The sequence below is a fragment of the Balaenoptera borealis genome, assembly GCF_965194805.1.
Source record: "Balaenoptera borealis genome assembly, chromosome: 1".
NCBI classification, from domain to species: Eukaryota; Metazoa; Chordata; class Mammalia; order Artiodactyla; family Balaenopteridae; genus Balaenoptera; species Balaenoptera borealis.
In genome coordinates, this window is record NC_138860.1 from 19988490 (window position 1) to 20002737 (window position 14248).

The 14248-nt window shown below is 37.0% G+C and overlaps 1 long non-coding RNA gene across 1 annotated transcript in view; it reads right to left on the reverse strand.

Annotated features, from left to right (window-relative positions):
* LOC309608897 overlaps positions 1-12817 on the reverse strand; it is a 28154-nt gene extending 15337 nt beyond the window's left edge. The window contains exon 1 of the long non-coding RNA XR_014233150.1: positions 7264-12817. This is a non-coding gene — a long non-coding RNA (uncharacterized lncRNA). The remainder of the gene's footprint in view (positions 1-7263) is intronic.
* Positions 12818-14248: the final 1431 nt, after the last annotated feature.

Genomic DNA, 14248 nt, shown 5'->3' on the forward strand with positions numbered 1-14248 from the left:
TTAGATGAATTGCTCAAGTTCCCAAAATGAGTTGGAGGCAGAACTAAGATTCAACCCCAGGTAGTCAGGCTCCAGATCCTGGAATTATGTGATTTATGTTTCAAAATGATACTCCTTGTAAGAAGAATTGCCTATAGAAGGGCAAGCATAGAAAGCCACTTCAGAAGCTATTACAGGATTTTAGAGGGGAGAGTTGTTGGCCTTGGTAGCTGTCAAAGTGGTGAGAAGTGGCACATAGATGGATTTGCTGGTAGATTCTCAACAATCCTATAATTATTTAAAAAATCACAGCTATCTGATTGACAAAAATGATGTCTCTTTGGCATTTTATTTGCATTTCTTTAATTAATAGTGAAGTTTAATATTTTTCTTAATTAAATTGGATATTTGTATTTCCATTGTTAATTGTATATACATATTCTTCATACATTTTCTATTAGGGTCATCCTTTTATTTATTTCTGAGAACTCTTTGTATATTAGCTATACTGACTTAAATGCATGAATTCATTTATATAACATAATTTGCTAAAATAAAAATATAATATTCTTATGTATTTCCCAGTTTGTTGTCTTTGGTATTTTGACTTTGCTGATTTCTTTTTTGCACAACATTTCATCTTATTTTTAAGCAGCAAAATTTCATTATATTTTATGGTTTCTGAATTTTCTGTTATACTTGGAACAGCTCTCTCCATCACAAAATTATAAAAGTATTCACCTATATTTTCCTAGTGATTTTATGTTTGCATTTCTTTTTACTTAAATACTTGATTCATTTAAAATTTATATTGGAATCATGAGTGAGTTGGGATGCAGCTTAATTTATTTTATAAATTACTGACAGATTTTTCCAACTATATTATAAGCATATGCCATCTTTTTTGCACTGATCTGAAATCCCATCTTTGATATACACTAAGTTTACATATATGTTGGTACTACTTTTATACTCCATTCCTGCCTGAAAATTAGACTGTTTTAGTGATAGTGATTTTATAGTTAATTTTAATATCTGTTAGGATAAGTACCCCTCCCCCCATTAATCCTTCTTTTCAGAATTTTCCTAGCTATTTCTGCTTGTTCATTCTTTCAGCTACATTTTAGAATTATTTTTCAAGTTAAAAACATTTTGTTGAGATTTTGATCGGGGTTGTAGAATTCCATAATTTTTTTGTAGATCAGTTTAGGGAGAGTTGACATCTTTAAAGGTTAAATTGCAGCTGCAACTGAAAGATATTATTATTCTACTAATAATACAGTATTATTGTTATTGTAGCTACTAATATGTTGCATTTGAGGGAATTTCCTTATTATCATTTTGTCTTCTCTTCACCCCAACCTTTTTACCCACCTCTCCCCCTCAACAGAAATTTAAAATAGGGACTTTTCAGTACTTTCTCTTGAACTTAAGCATTCTTCTTTCATTTGCTCTGCTTTATCTGCTCCCCAGAGCTGGGGAATCATTATTAATAAACTCCAAATCTTAGTTCCCAGAAGGGGAATGTGTGTAAAAAAGCAGATTGGCCCTCAACATCTGTAACTTTCCAGCCTATTGTATGACTATGCTATGAGCAAGCCACTGGGCATTTTTTTCCAATCTGAGACTTATTTCACGTTAGCGCACTTATGTTTTACAGCACCGTTTCCAAGTTTATGGCTTTCTTGTTTGAGCCGCTTGTTCCAATCGCATCTAATATTTCATCAAATATGGTAAAGAAACCATGAGAATGAATTGATGCTCCTTATGAACCGTCTGAAGCAGACACCGCCAGATTGCTGTAAAATGGTTTTCCTTTTTAGCCCTTCTGAATTGTAATATGTTTCTGAGGCCAAATTCTTCAGGGAAACATTATGACTATTTAAGGTCTCCAAACTTTATGCTTCAGTACAAAAGGCCTAAGGGTGAGGATTTTTAATGGATGAAGTGGAGAAATTTGCACTTCCTTAAGCAAACATATAGCATTTCCTACCATGTGTCAGAAATGAAAACAAAAAATACAAACTAATTTGTCATGAAATTTTCCCTTTTATAATTCCCTCTTTGGTGCTTTTTCAACCTAACAAGTCATATTTTCTCTTCTTTCGTGTCAGGTTTATAGCTTTGCTGGTCACAGTTTCAATAACCATGATGGACGATCTTCTGTTCTATATATCATGTACAAGTATTCAGCTTAAAAGTATCTTTGTGTTCACAGCTTGCTTTCTGTCACCTCCCCAATCTCTCCTCCCCACTGCATATGCACACGGCGTTATATTATATGCGCAGAGAGCTTTGGGGAAAGCTCATATTTAGGAACATTAAGTAAGCAGAGGATAGCTGCTTATTTGGGCTGAGCCTGACCTCACTATGAAATGAGGCAAATTGTCATATTTATGACTCAGAGTAAGTCAATAATATATTGGCGTTCACATGTGGAAACACATTTATTCCCCAAAATAGGGCCTCACTTTGTTTTTCTCCCAAGTAGTGGTTTTCACCTAAGTATGAGTCTTTTTGTTTTTGGGCCCTTTTCTTTCTCTTCCCCCTTTCTCTTCCTTCTTTTCCTCTTGCTTCTTTATCCCTCCCTCCCTCCCTCCCTTCCTTCCTTCCTTCCTCCTTTCCTTTTTTCATGCTTTCTTCCCCTTCTTTTCTTTCTGAACCCAGAGTAAACTTGGTGGGATTTATAGCATTTATGTAAAGCATAAAAAAGCCTTCTCTTCAGATAACTAAAATTACTATTCCCTTTACCCTCTTATTTCCACCCTCTGTTTGCTAGATCCAGGCTTACACACACATACACACGCACACACACAAGTCATACACTTAAAAAAATTACATGGCTGGATAAATGCTATTCACAACTATTGCCTGGAAATCTGATCCTTGGGTCTTTTGGAATCTGAGTCAGTATCATTTGTTTTTCTTGCTATACTGCATCTCTGTAAATTACAGCAGGAGAAAGGAAGGTCGTGTGGTTTCTGATTTACTGTAGAGAATATTGAGAAGGAAAAAAAAATATCAGAGTAGTCACTGATAATCAAAAAACATAGAAAAACCTCATTGTGAAAGTCTTTATTATTTCTAAATTTGGTCAGCTGTACCTTCCTAGTCCCCCAACTACAAGGCCCCCATTATCCTTAAATCTATTTTTATAACAACTCCACTTTGCAAGTGGGATTTAGGTTGGGAAGGCATATAGAAAATCTCTACATTCCTTCCCCTCTCCCCAACGTGTTCTGGAAATTAGGTTTCTCTTCCTAGTTTTTCTAGTTTGTGAAGATTTGTGGGGGTTTCATGCAACTCTTTCCACCTCATCTTCCTCCTCCTCCTTGTATTTGGGGCCCAGTTTGGATTCCACAGGCTGTTTTGCGGCTGACCACCCTCTTCCCCCCAGAATAGTGATGCATAGATGGTCCATGTACTCTTTTAGGAGAAAGAGTCTTGCTCTGGGAAAGGTCTCAGAAGTGCTGGGATGGTCTTTGCTACCTGCTGTCATTATTGATTTTCCTCACCAAGGGGACAGCAGTCACAAGACGTTAGAATGGCCATCCAGACTCTGAGCAGTCTAAGTGTTGATGCTGAGTGTTGTAAACACATTAAACCACCATTGAAATCAACAGTGACCTCTTTGCTTTGCTCTGTGCAATTCTAAGCAACTGGTTGGGATGAATTTTCCACTTTTTACCCCTTAGATTCAGGAGAATTAAATTATTATTTTTTTTTGTTTAGAGTTTTTTTTTTATATGGACCATTTTAAAAGATTTTATTGAATTTGTTACAATATTGCTTCTTTTTTTTGCGTTTTGGTTTTTTGCTCGTGAAGCATGTGCGATCTTAGTTTCCCGAGTAGGGATCGAACCCACAGCCCCTGCACTGGAAGGCAAGTTTTAACCACTGGACCACCAGGGAAGTCCCCAGAGGGATTAAAATTTTAAAGCATAGAACTGGGCACCAGGTGATAGGTTAAAAGAAACAATCATCTGTTTTGCTGCCTTTCTGGTCCCTGGGAGATGTCATTTTCCCGCAGCCTCTGTTTCCCAATCTGTGATTTGAAAGGACTGATTCTCTCTGAGGTCACTTTCTCATTTGATGCCCTGTTTGTTGTTGCTTCTGTTGTTTAAGAAGGGAATTGGGTAGGATTTTCTTACTACCACATTTTCAACTTATCCTCTGACTGAGGCAAAGAATAGAAGTGTGTTTTTTTTCCCCCCTCGATCTATGTGGGGAGAATGATACTCGTGAGCGATCTACTTCCCATAAATGTTGAAAAGATGAGGGACTAAGGCTGTCTCCACAGAGCATAAAACAAATGAAGATTTGGCAGGTCTCCAGCTCATTTGATTTGAGTTAAACAGGGATGAAATTTTTATGTCTTATTTTTGGCTTGACACTAGTCACAGAGTTTTTGGGAAAGTTGATTATAGTGCAATTACTGATCATTTTAAAAACAACCTATTGTGTTGTATCATGTACCTTAAGAAGCAGGTGTCATTCTCAAGAATTCCTGTTGTGTGACTAATTTCTACTTATAAAAAGATGTCGAATGTGGGTAAAGATATTTGACCATGAAGTATGCATTTATTAGTGCTTGGGTTAATTTTATTGAAATGGATAATCAGGCTGCAGAAGCTGGGCTCAAGCTTAGTTCAGGGACTTGATTTATCTGTTTGCTCCCATACTGAAAATTCACATTCCCTGGCTGTAGAATCTAGATTTATACCCAAACAGGACTACACTAAGTGATCCCTGATGGCAAGAATCATATTTTAGTCTTTGTGTCAGTAGCACAGTGTTTGAATGTAGTAGGTGCTTCATAAATATATTTTGAAAAAAATGTATAATTAAATAGCTGATCAATTCTTTTTACCACCTTTTTATTGTGGTAAAATATACATAACTGAAAATGTACCATTTTACCCATTTTAAGTGTACAGTTCAATGGCATTAAGTACATTCACATTGTTGTGCAGCCATCACCACCATCCATTTCCAGAATTTTTTCATCTTCCCAAATTGAAACTTTATACCCATTAAGCAATAAGTCCCCATTGCTCCCTCTCGCTTCCCACACCCAGGCCCTGGCAACCACCATTCGACTTTCTGTCTTTACGAATTTGGCTACTCTAGGTACCTCATGTAATGGAATCATACAGTATTTGTCCTGTTGAGTCTGGTTTATTTCACTTAACATGTCTTCAAAATTCACCCACATTGTAGCGTGTCTCAGAATTTCCTTTCTTTTTAAGACTGAATGATATTCGATTGTATGTACAGACCACATCGTATTTATCCATTCATCCATTGATGAACGTTTGGATGTCTTTGGGGTTTTTTTAGATTTTATTTATTTATTTATTTATTTATTTTAACATCTTTATTGGAGTATAATTGCTTTACAATGGTGTGTTAGTTTCTGCTGTATGACAAAGTGAATCAGCTATACATATACATATATCCCCATATCTCCTCCTTCTTGCGTCTCCCTTCCACCCTCCCTATCCCACCCCTCTAGGTGGTCACAAAGCACCGAGCTGATCTCCCTGTGCTATGTGGCTGCTTCCCACTAGCTAGCTATTTTACATTTGGTAGTATATATATGTCCATGCCACTCTCTCACTTCGTCCCAGCTTACCCTTCCCCTGTTTGGATTGATTCCACCTTTTGGCTATTGTGAATAATGCTGCTATGAACATGGCATATGATACAAATTTTTACCATTTTTAAAAGAAATTAAACATTGCTCAGAAAGAATCCATATTATAGGAATCCTTTAAGTCTATTAATGTAGCTGAAATTCTTAGGCCATTTTCTGGTCAGTTTGTTTTGTGCTGGGAAGTTCACCCACCAGACAGTGAACCCTATCAGGGTAACATCTTTGTTGTGTCAACCTTTATATCCCCAGCATCTGACATAGGCCCTGGCCAGAGATGGCTGAGTAGTGTTGTTGAATGGCTTGACTAGAGTTAATGATGAGATTTGTACTTTCAGCCCCTGAGAGAAAAAAGAAATTAAAGCTATCATGCTGAGTGTATTTATCGTCAACTAATTTCTAACTATGTTTTCTTCCTTTCCCACTAAATTGGATATTTTCTCAGCATAGGGACCAGTTTAAAATTAGTGAACTTCAAATTTTTACTTACTTTTTTATAAGAATGTTGAAAAGCAATGCCTTTTGTTCATTTTTATATTGACGCCTAAATTTTTGCATAATAGGTTAAAGCAAAATTAAGAAAATTTCTTGTGTATTGACAATTAATATAAAATTGTTACATTACTATTTTAAATATATCCAACAGTACTTTATATACAATAGTAATTTGATCCTACCGTCATCTACTTAAATATACATAAATAAGCCCTATTATAACAGTTGGAAATTTTATGCTGTTTCTTTTTTTCCCTTGAATTTATATTTTCATTCCACTTCCCTCAGAATTTTGAGCTAATTTAATAGTTGTTTCATGGTTGAAAGTCATTTATGGAGTATTCTATCATTCTTATTAGCAACACTATACATTTTAAATGTTTAATTTTAATTTTTAATTTAAATTTTCAGTGCTCATAAGGCTCCATGTTGGAAACAATTTCTGCTGGATGAATCATCCTCATTCAATCATCACAATCATTATTAGTGCACAGTCAATCAAAAAACCACGATTATATCACAATTTTATAATTATTTATAATCTTACAATTTATGATTATTGTTCATACAGTAATACAAAATTTTATGGGTGGTAATTTTTTTAATGAGAAGAGATTTAAATTTTTCTATTTCTTCTCTTTATTGCCAGATAAATGAAATTCAGAATCAATACTACTTCTATTTTTTATTTTAACAGATGTAGCGTTGAGATATTTTGTTCACATAATAAATTAGATGGGAATGAACACATTTTGATTTAAGTGCTAAAAGTCAAGTAAGAGATCTGTCATCAAAAATTATTTTTAATAATTAATCAGATGGCAATTCAGTTAGGTGCTCCTTCATTTTCTTAGTTTTTTTGAAGTATAACTTCTTACAAGAAATGTTTTAATAACACTACTGATTATACCTGTTGCTCTTTCACTTAGAGAAATCTGTTTAACCTAATATATTTAGAAGATATTGAAGGAATAAACATAATGTGAATTTAAATATACTTCTTTATTTTTAAGTAAGATTGTTTTGTCTTATCACAAGTTTAAATGTATTTTTGTCAAGACCTTTGAACGACATGTCTAGTTTTATTAATCTGTGAAAACTATCTTCCATATAACCACTTGGCAATCTTTTTAAACATTTATTTATTTATTTATTTATGGCTGTGTTGGGTCTTCGTTTCTGTGCGAGGGCTTTCTCTAGTTGCAGCAAGCGGGGGCCACTCTTCATCGCGGTGCGCGGGCCTCTCACTATCGCGGCCTCTCTTGTTGCAGAGCACAGGCTCCAGACGCACAGGCTCAGTAGTTGTGGCTCACGGGCCCAGTTGCTCCGCGGCATGTGGGATCTTCCCAGACCAGGGCTCGAACCCGTGTCCCCTGCATTGGCAGGCAGATTCTCAACCACTGCGCCACCAGGGAAGCCCTATATATATTTTTTTTACCAGCATTTTTTTCTTTGTTCTCACAGAACTCTCCCTTAGGTACAGTTCATAGTAGGAGGATGGAAAAGACAAGGTCATTAAATAAAAATCTTCATCCCACTTGCTGTTCCACTCTAAAATATATCTAACTTCAGAACATCCCAACTAGGTTGATAATACCTCAGATCTAACGCCACACTTTGATTTTATAAACATACGCATAAGATAGGGAAATACAAGGAGTCCTCTCACTGGTTTATGGTGTCTTTGATGGGTACAGGAGCCTTCACCAACACCAATATTTCAAGCGGTCTGTTTGACAGGGGAAGGGATGGGGGGGTTTACACCTCAGGGCAATGCACCATCATAAGGTTGAGCATTAGAAGTATGTCTGTCCTTTGTCAATCAGCAGAAGGAAGAACTGACAGGAAATCTCAACTCCAGACATTTCTTCAAGCAAATACATTTTTAAAAGAACAAATATGGGAGCTGAGGATCAGAAAACGTGTTCTCTTAAAATTACCCAGGCCAGTTGCCACTTTGACAGTGTACACCTTCAGGGCTACACATATTCCAGCTTAATGACCACTGTCTTACACTCCTCTGTGCCGTTATCACTTAGCTTAACACACACTGATATTTACGATGGCATCATAGTTGTAAATTCCTTACTTTCATGACGCTCTTTCTTTTTTTTTTTTTAATTGGGGTATAGTTGTTTTACAATGTATGATGCTATTTCTTAGGAACTGGTTAGTTCCATGGGTTACAGACTTCATAGCTCTGTATGACAGACCCCTCATTCATTCTTTTTTCTTTTTTTTTTTCATTTGTTAATTCAGCAAATACATGAGAAATACCTACCATTTGCAAGTCATTGTAGCTCAGCTGAAGATAAAGAGCACCAAAATTGAGGCGCTCCTATTTGGGAGGAATGAGAAGGCTTATACACAAATAACCAAGGTACAAATTAGAAAGTGTTACATTGTTATGTGGGGAGTTTAGAGGAGGAAACAATTATGGCTTGAAGAATCAGGTCCCAAGAATGACAGTGTGCATATGTGTGGATAGAGGCAAAGCCATCTCGACTTTTAGAAATGCAACTTGAGGGATCTGTTGGCACAATCTTCCTATTTGAAAGACAGCACTTTATTTAACATTTGTAATTCACATGCTCATGCTTACATTTGTCAGTGTTTGTATATAATACCTGGAAAGTGAATTAACTTATTTCCTACCTATGGAGTCAATTGAATCATGCATTATTTATTTTTCTGTTGAGAATAGGCATATAGCATCATAGTCTGTCCGTTTCATATTTATTGGGGGAATGTTTTCAGTTCAATCTTTCCTCACTGGCTCGAGAACACATCTACTTTTATTTCGTGAACTCTACTTCAACCAAAAAAGTCTCTGATGCTGACTCAGCACACAAAGCTACACTTTATACCTGTCAGGCTGCATATAGATTTTTATAAGGTGAACAATGGCTGTATTTAAGTACCAATGTAGTAATCGTGAAGTCTTCTGGCAGTAACCTTTGGAAAGTGAATCCATAAATTGTATTAGTATTAAATGTTTCTAATGGAAGTTGACAAATAGTTGAATGGGATAGCCTTTTCTCTGTACTTGGCAAAGAGAGAGGGAAGAAAAAGTCCCTATTACACAATGAGCAATGCATTAATGCTCAAGCCCATTCATCTCAATTTTGCACAAATATAATTTAAGACCTTTTACAACTGTTGGTGAAATTACAGTGTGCTGCAGGGAAGTTGCAAAATTTTTATGGACCTAATAAAATTGTCATTGTAATACCATTATAGGGTGCTCGGACAATATAGATATTTGTAATACTCATACTCCCATGCCAAACATGAGAAGGGAGATAATAAGTTTGATTGGAGACAAATGCTGAACAGGGCTAAAACCCAAGTTTGTTTGATAATGAAAATCTCCCTATTAGTGTTTGGTATCAAATGAAATTGGATAGGTGATTAGGCATTTTAACTGGTTGGCTTTATAATGGACTGAGTAAATATCATCAAGCACAGTCTATACAATAATTTATGGCTGAAATAATCATGCACTATCTTCAGATAAATTTCAGAATAATTTCCACTTGTGTAGTTCCTGCTTTTTCACCCAAGTGTGATTTCAGAAGTATATCCAGTGGCCTTTCTCTGCTCTCACTTTCAGCATACAGCTAAAAATCTCTTAAAGGTCTTTAGTCAGACTAAAAGCTTTTGAAAATATCTGATAAGAAATTCAACCACTTTGAAGCATGAAGTCAAAATAAACAGCCCTTCCTGTTATCAACACTTCTGGTGATGTCAGTTAGGAGAGAATAATATAAAGCCGTTCAACACTAAAATCTTGAGGGTTGAGAACAGAATTTGCAGCACGTGCCCCAAATGGAGCTGTGGCCTTTTTTATATGACCAGTGCCTATCTTGTATTCACATCTGAGATCCACAACAGGATCAAATGGATCAAACATTCAGTTTCTCCAAAGTGGGCAGTAAGATACCGCCATGTACTCTAGCTGTGAAAGACTTGATGTTTATTCTTTTTTCTTGATGGACCTCATCTGATGAAAGTAACACAAACACAAACCCTTAATACATCACTGGAGGAGTCTTTCATCTGAATCCCCAACATCCCTTCCACTCCCCAAAAGAATTAATTTGACCTAAACCTGTTAATCCCATCCCTCTTAGTAGTGATTGGTCTAGGAATGGGACCATGACCCACTGCTAGCTTGTGCTCTGTGAAGGGAAGTGTCCTGGTGCCTCCTGGGAAGACCCAGGGAGCAGTTTCTTTCTTCCTTATGTCTAGGTGTGACCCATGGAAATGCTGCAGCCGTCTCGCTACAGCTGAGGATGAGGCAACACAGACAGGAGATCGGAGCTAGGAGAGACACATGGAAGACCTGAGACAGAGCCCTGATATGTTCTACCTGGAACCTGCCTTCGCTCTCATGGGCAGGCATCTGAGCCAGGGAGGTAACTTGGCCAGGGACAAAGTTGCAGAGCTATGCCACTCGCCAGTCACATAACTTTGGGGAAATTCCTACTCTCTCTGAGGCTTGGTCTCCCCACCTATGAAACAGGGGTATTAAAAGTACCTACCTTAGAAGGCTATTGTGAGTTAAGTGAAGTCATATATGTAGGGCACTCAAAAGAATGGCTGGCACACCGTGGCTTCTCAATTAAGCACTGGCTATTCTTATTATTTTGTTATGTGAAAAATAGTCTTTCTTATTGTTTAAACCACTTTGAATCAGAATTTTCTGTTATTTTAAATAGAAATAGTTGGCAATATTACATAGCATAACTGATGCATTGGTTTTGCTCCAAGGCCGTATTTTTAAGGAAGACTCCACTGATCAACCTATTTCAAATGATATCCTACATCTAGCATTGCCTATCTCCTCCCCTGACTTGTTTTCCACCAAAGGACTTACCACCATCAGATCTATAATATATTTTACTTATTTATTTGTTTATACAGTATCTCCCCCCCACCCAACCATGTGAATGTAAGCTTCCTGAGGGCAAGGATTTTTTGATTTTTTTTCACAGCTCTACTCCACAGTGTTTAGATGAGTACCTAGTAGAGAGGAGGCACTCAAGAAACTTCCTTGACTTAATAAACATTGTATCATGTGCTGCTCAGTAACACTGTTCAAGAAACAGGGCAGGCAGACTTCTATTCCCTTGGATCACAAAGGTGACAGACAGGCAGTGAAGACAATGCTACTTCCTCCAAATGGAAACACGAAAAATTTAGGTTGCTTCAGAAGTTATTGGGCAAAACAGCCTATTACTTTCCAGGTCATGCCTCTACTCAGAGAAATTATCAACATCTTTAAAGATGGATGGATATTGTATCAGTTTGTGGGGTCTGGTAAGCCTGAAATCCACTGGGCAAGTCAATAGTCTGGAAACTGGGGCAGGAATTGATGCTGGAGTCTTAAGCAGAATTTCTTCTCCAAGAAACCTCAGTTTTTGTTCTTAAAACCTTTAAACTGATTGAATGAGGCTCACCCACATTACTGAGGGTAATCTCCTTTACTTAAAGTCAACTGATTGGAGATGTTAACCACATTTTCAAAATACATTCACAGTAACACCTAGATTCGATTTTGATTAAACAACTCTAAGCCATTCTCTAGCCAAGTTGATACATAAAACAAAAAGCAAGTTGATACAAAAAAAGTTGATACATCACAGATACGATAATTAGAGTACAGTACATCAATATTCTGTAGTTGATTTAACAAAGGGCTCTTTGAATACTCTATTGGTATTAACGATTAAATGGTACAAATAGCCCTACATTCATGTAATCTTTTGATATATAGTACATGTACATTACATGAGTTGATTCATGAGCCCAACTCAACCCGATTCTCATAATACTATAATGGCTTTTCTTATGGTAGTTTTCCAGTTAAGCTTTCAATCATGACTTAAAAATTCTGTACAAAAATACTTTGAGCCCCAGAAGTCATTCATTCTCACAAGGGTTATTTGGAGCTGGCAGGTGAGTAAATGCATGAATGAGCATTTATGTAGAATGGTCTTTTTATCTTTATGAGTGTTTGGTTTTGAGATGACTTGTTTTAGGGTCTGATCGTCAATGCAAACACTCCTAAAGATAAATTATAATTGTTATTATTTTAGCTAAAATATATTGAAGTCTTACTATGTTCTAGGTAATACTAAGCACTTTACACAATGATCTCATTTAATCCTCACTGCAGTCTTAGGAGGTAGAAGCTACTACTGCCCTCATTTTGCAGTTTAGTCCCTTGGACTACAAAACCCTTAAGATCATGAAGCCTCTCTAGTCCTTCCAGTGTCCCACCTCATGTGCTCAAGTTCAGAGCTTTATTCGTGATGCATTCTAAAGCAGGATTGACTGTTAGACTGGTTGGGTTCCTAAAAAGCCTTGCTTTTTTTTTTTTTAAATTAATTAATTGATTTATTTATTTTTGGCTGTGTTGGGTCTTTGTTTCTGTGTGAGGGCTTTCTCTAGTTGCGGCAAGCGGGGGCCACTCTTCATCGCGGTGCGCGGGCCTCTCACTATCGCGGCCTCTCTTATTGCGGAGCACAGGCTCCAGATGCACAGGCTCAGTAGTTGTGGCTCACAGGCCTAGTTGCTCCGCGGCATGTGGGATCTTCCCAGACCAGGGCTCGAACCCGTGTCCCCTGCATTAGCAGGCAGATTCTCAACCGCTGCGCCACCAGGGAAGCCCAAACCTTGCTTTTTTAAAAAGGCCTGAGAGGACTCACTTTGACTATCCAAGAAGTAATAAACCTGTGTCTTTTCAACCCTTTATTGTAATGCTGCCAAAACCAAAACACCTTGGGTTGGAAACCTGAATGGGGATACACTGTGATCAAAAGTGACTCCATCTTATACTTCACAAGTTTTAAATTTAGGGTTCATTTCAATGTTCATTTCAATCTGGAAAAGCATAATTTCATTTGAAGGAAAAAGAAAACAATCACTTTAATAAAAATCTTGACGAACAAGGTTCAGAGGGCTTCTTGGACAACAAATGACTCTTACAAAACAACGTTGTGGTAAGTTAAGTGTAAATGGCTCAGAAATATGCAGATTAAATTTCCCTGGAAACACTCAAGGGCTTCCAAAATTAATGGGGGAAAATACTTGGACAATGTATATTTCAGACTTTATGCTTTTAATTTTTCTTTTCCTTTTCACTCTGCTGATTTAATTTTCTTCTACAAAACACTTCCTAGGGTGACTTCATTTCTTGTGGTCAGGATGCTGTCAGGACAAATTGTCATTAATTCTGGTGCATTCTGGGTGGCCCGACGTAGTTATCAGTGGTGTTCTCTCTTACAGAGTTAGCTTTTCTCTCCACTATGTGTCTTTCAGTACTGGAAAGGTATAAAAATAAAAACACAGTTCAAAGTCTGTGCCAAGCTTTTGGGCCTTGTGAAAGTCCACCATCATGACACTTGAGAGATAAATGTGTGAGGTTCTTATATGTTGAAAACTGATAAATATTCTGTGCTTTAACTCAGGAAATACAAGTATGGATATGGATGTGGTAGGAGAATACATAAATCAAGATTTGAAGAGTCTTAGGAGGGACTTTTGAAAGGCCCTCTAACCCATTCCCAAGCCTCAGACATATCTCAATATAAAACATGACAGAAACATAATTATAGTCCCATTTCCTAAATGTTGCCTTAGATAAATTTTCTTCAACATACTTTAGAAAAATATTCCTATGTTTTCTCCTCTACAGAAGTCCCCATAAAACTAATCAAATTCCATTTTATAGGAATTTAAGTTTATTTTCTTTTTTCCTATCTTTGAAGGAGGCAAATTCTGGAACACTGGATTGGTATCCATGACTTTTCTTGCCTGGGCCTTGCCTGACCTTAGTCAGTGAAGCTTGTCAGACATTTCTCTCCTTCTGAAGATAATAATGCTGACAATGCTTGTTTTGCAACTCTTCCTGCCATATCTCCAAGCAACATCCTCTCCAATCTTACTGAAGTCTATTAAATCCTTTCCATCACAGGACATTATGTGATAGAGAAAAGCAATTTACTTTATTTAATGAGTGCCAAAGAGGTGGAAAATATGGTGGCTCCCTCCTAGAGCTTAGAGTTTAATTGGGGTTATAGAATTCACATATACGGCTGTGTGATGGGGTTGGCA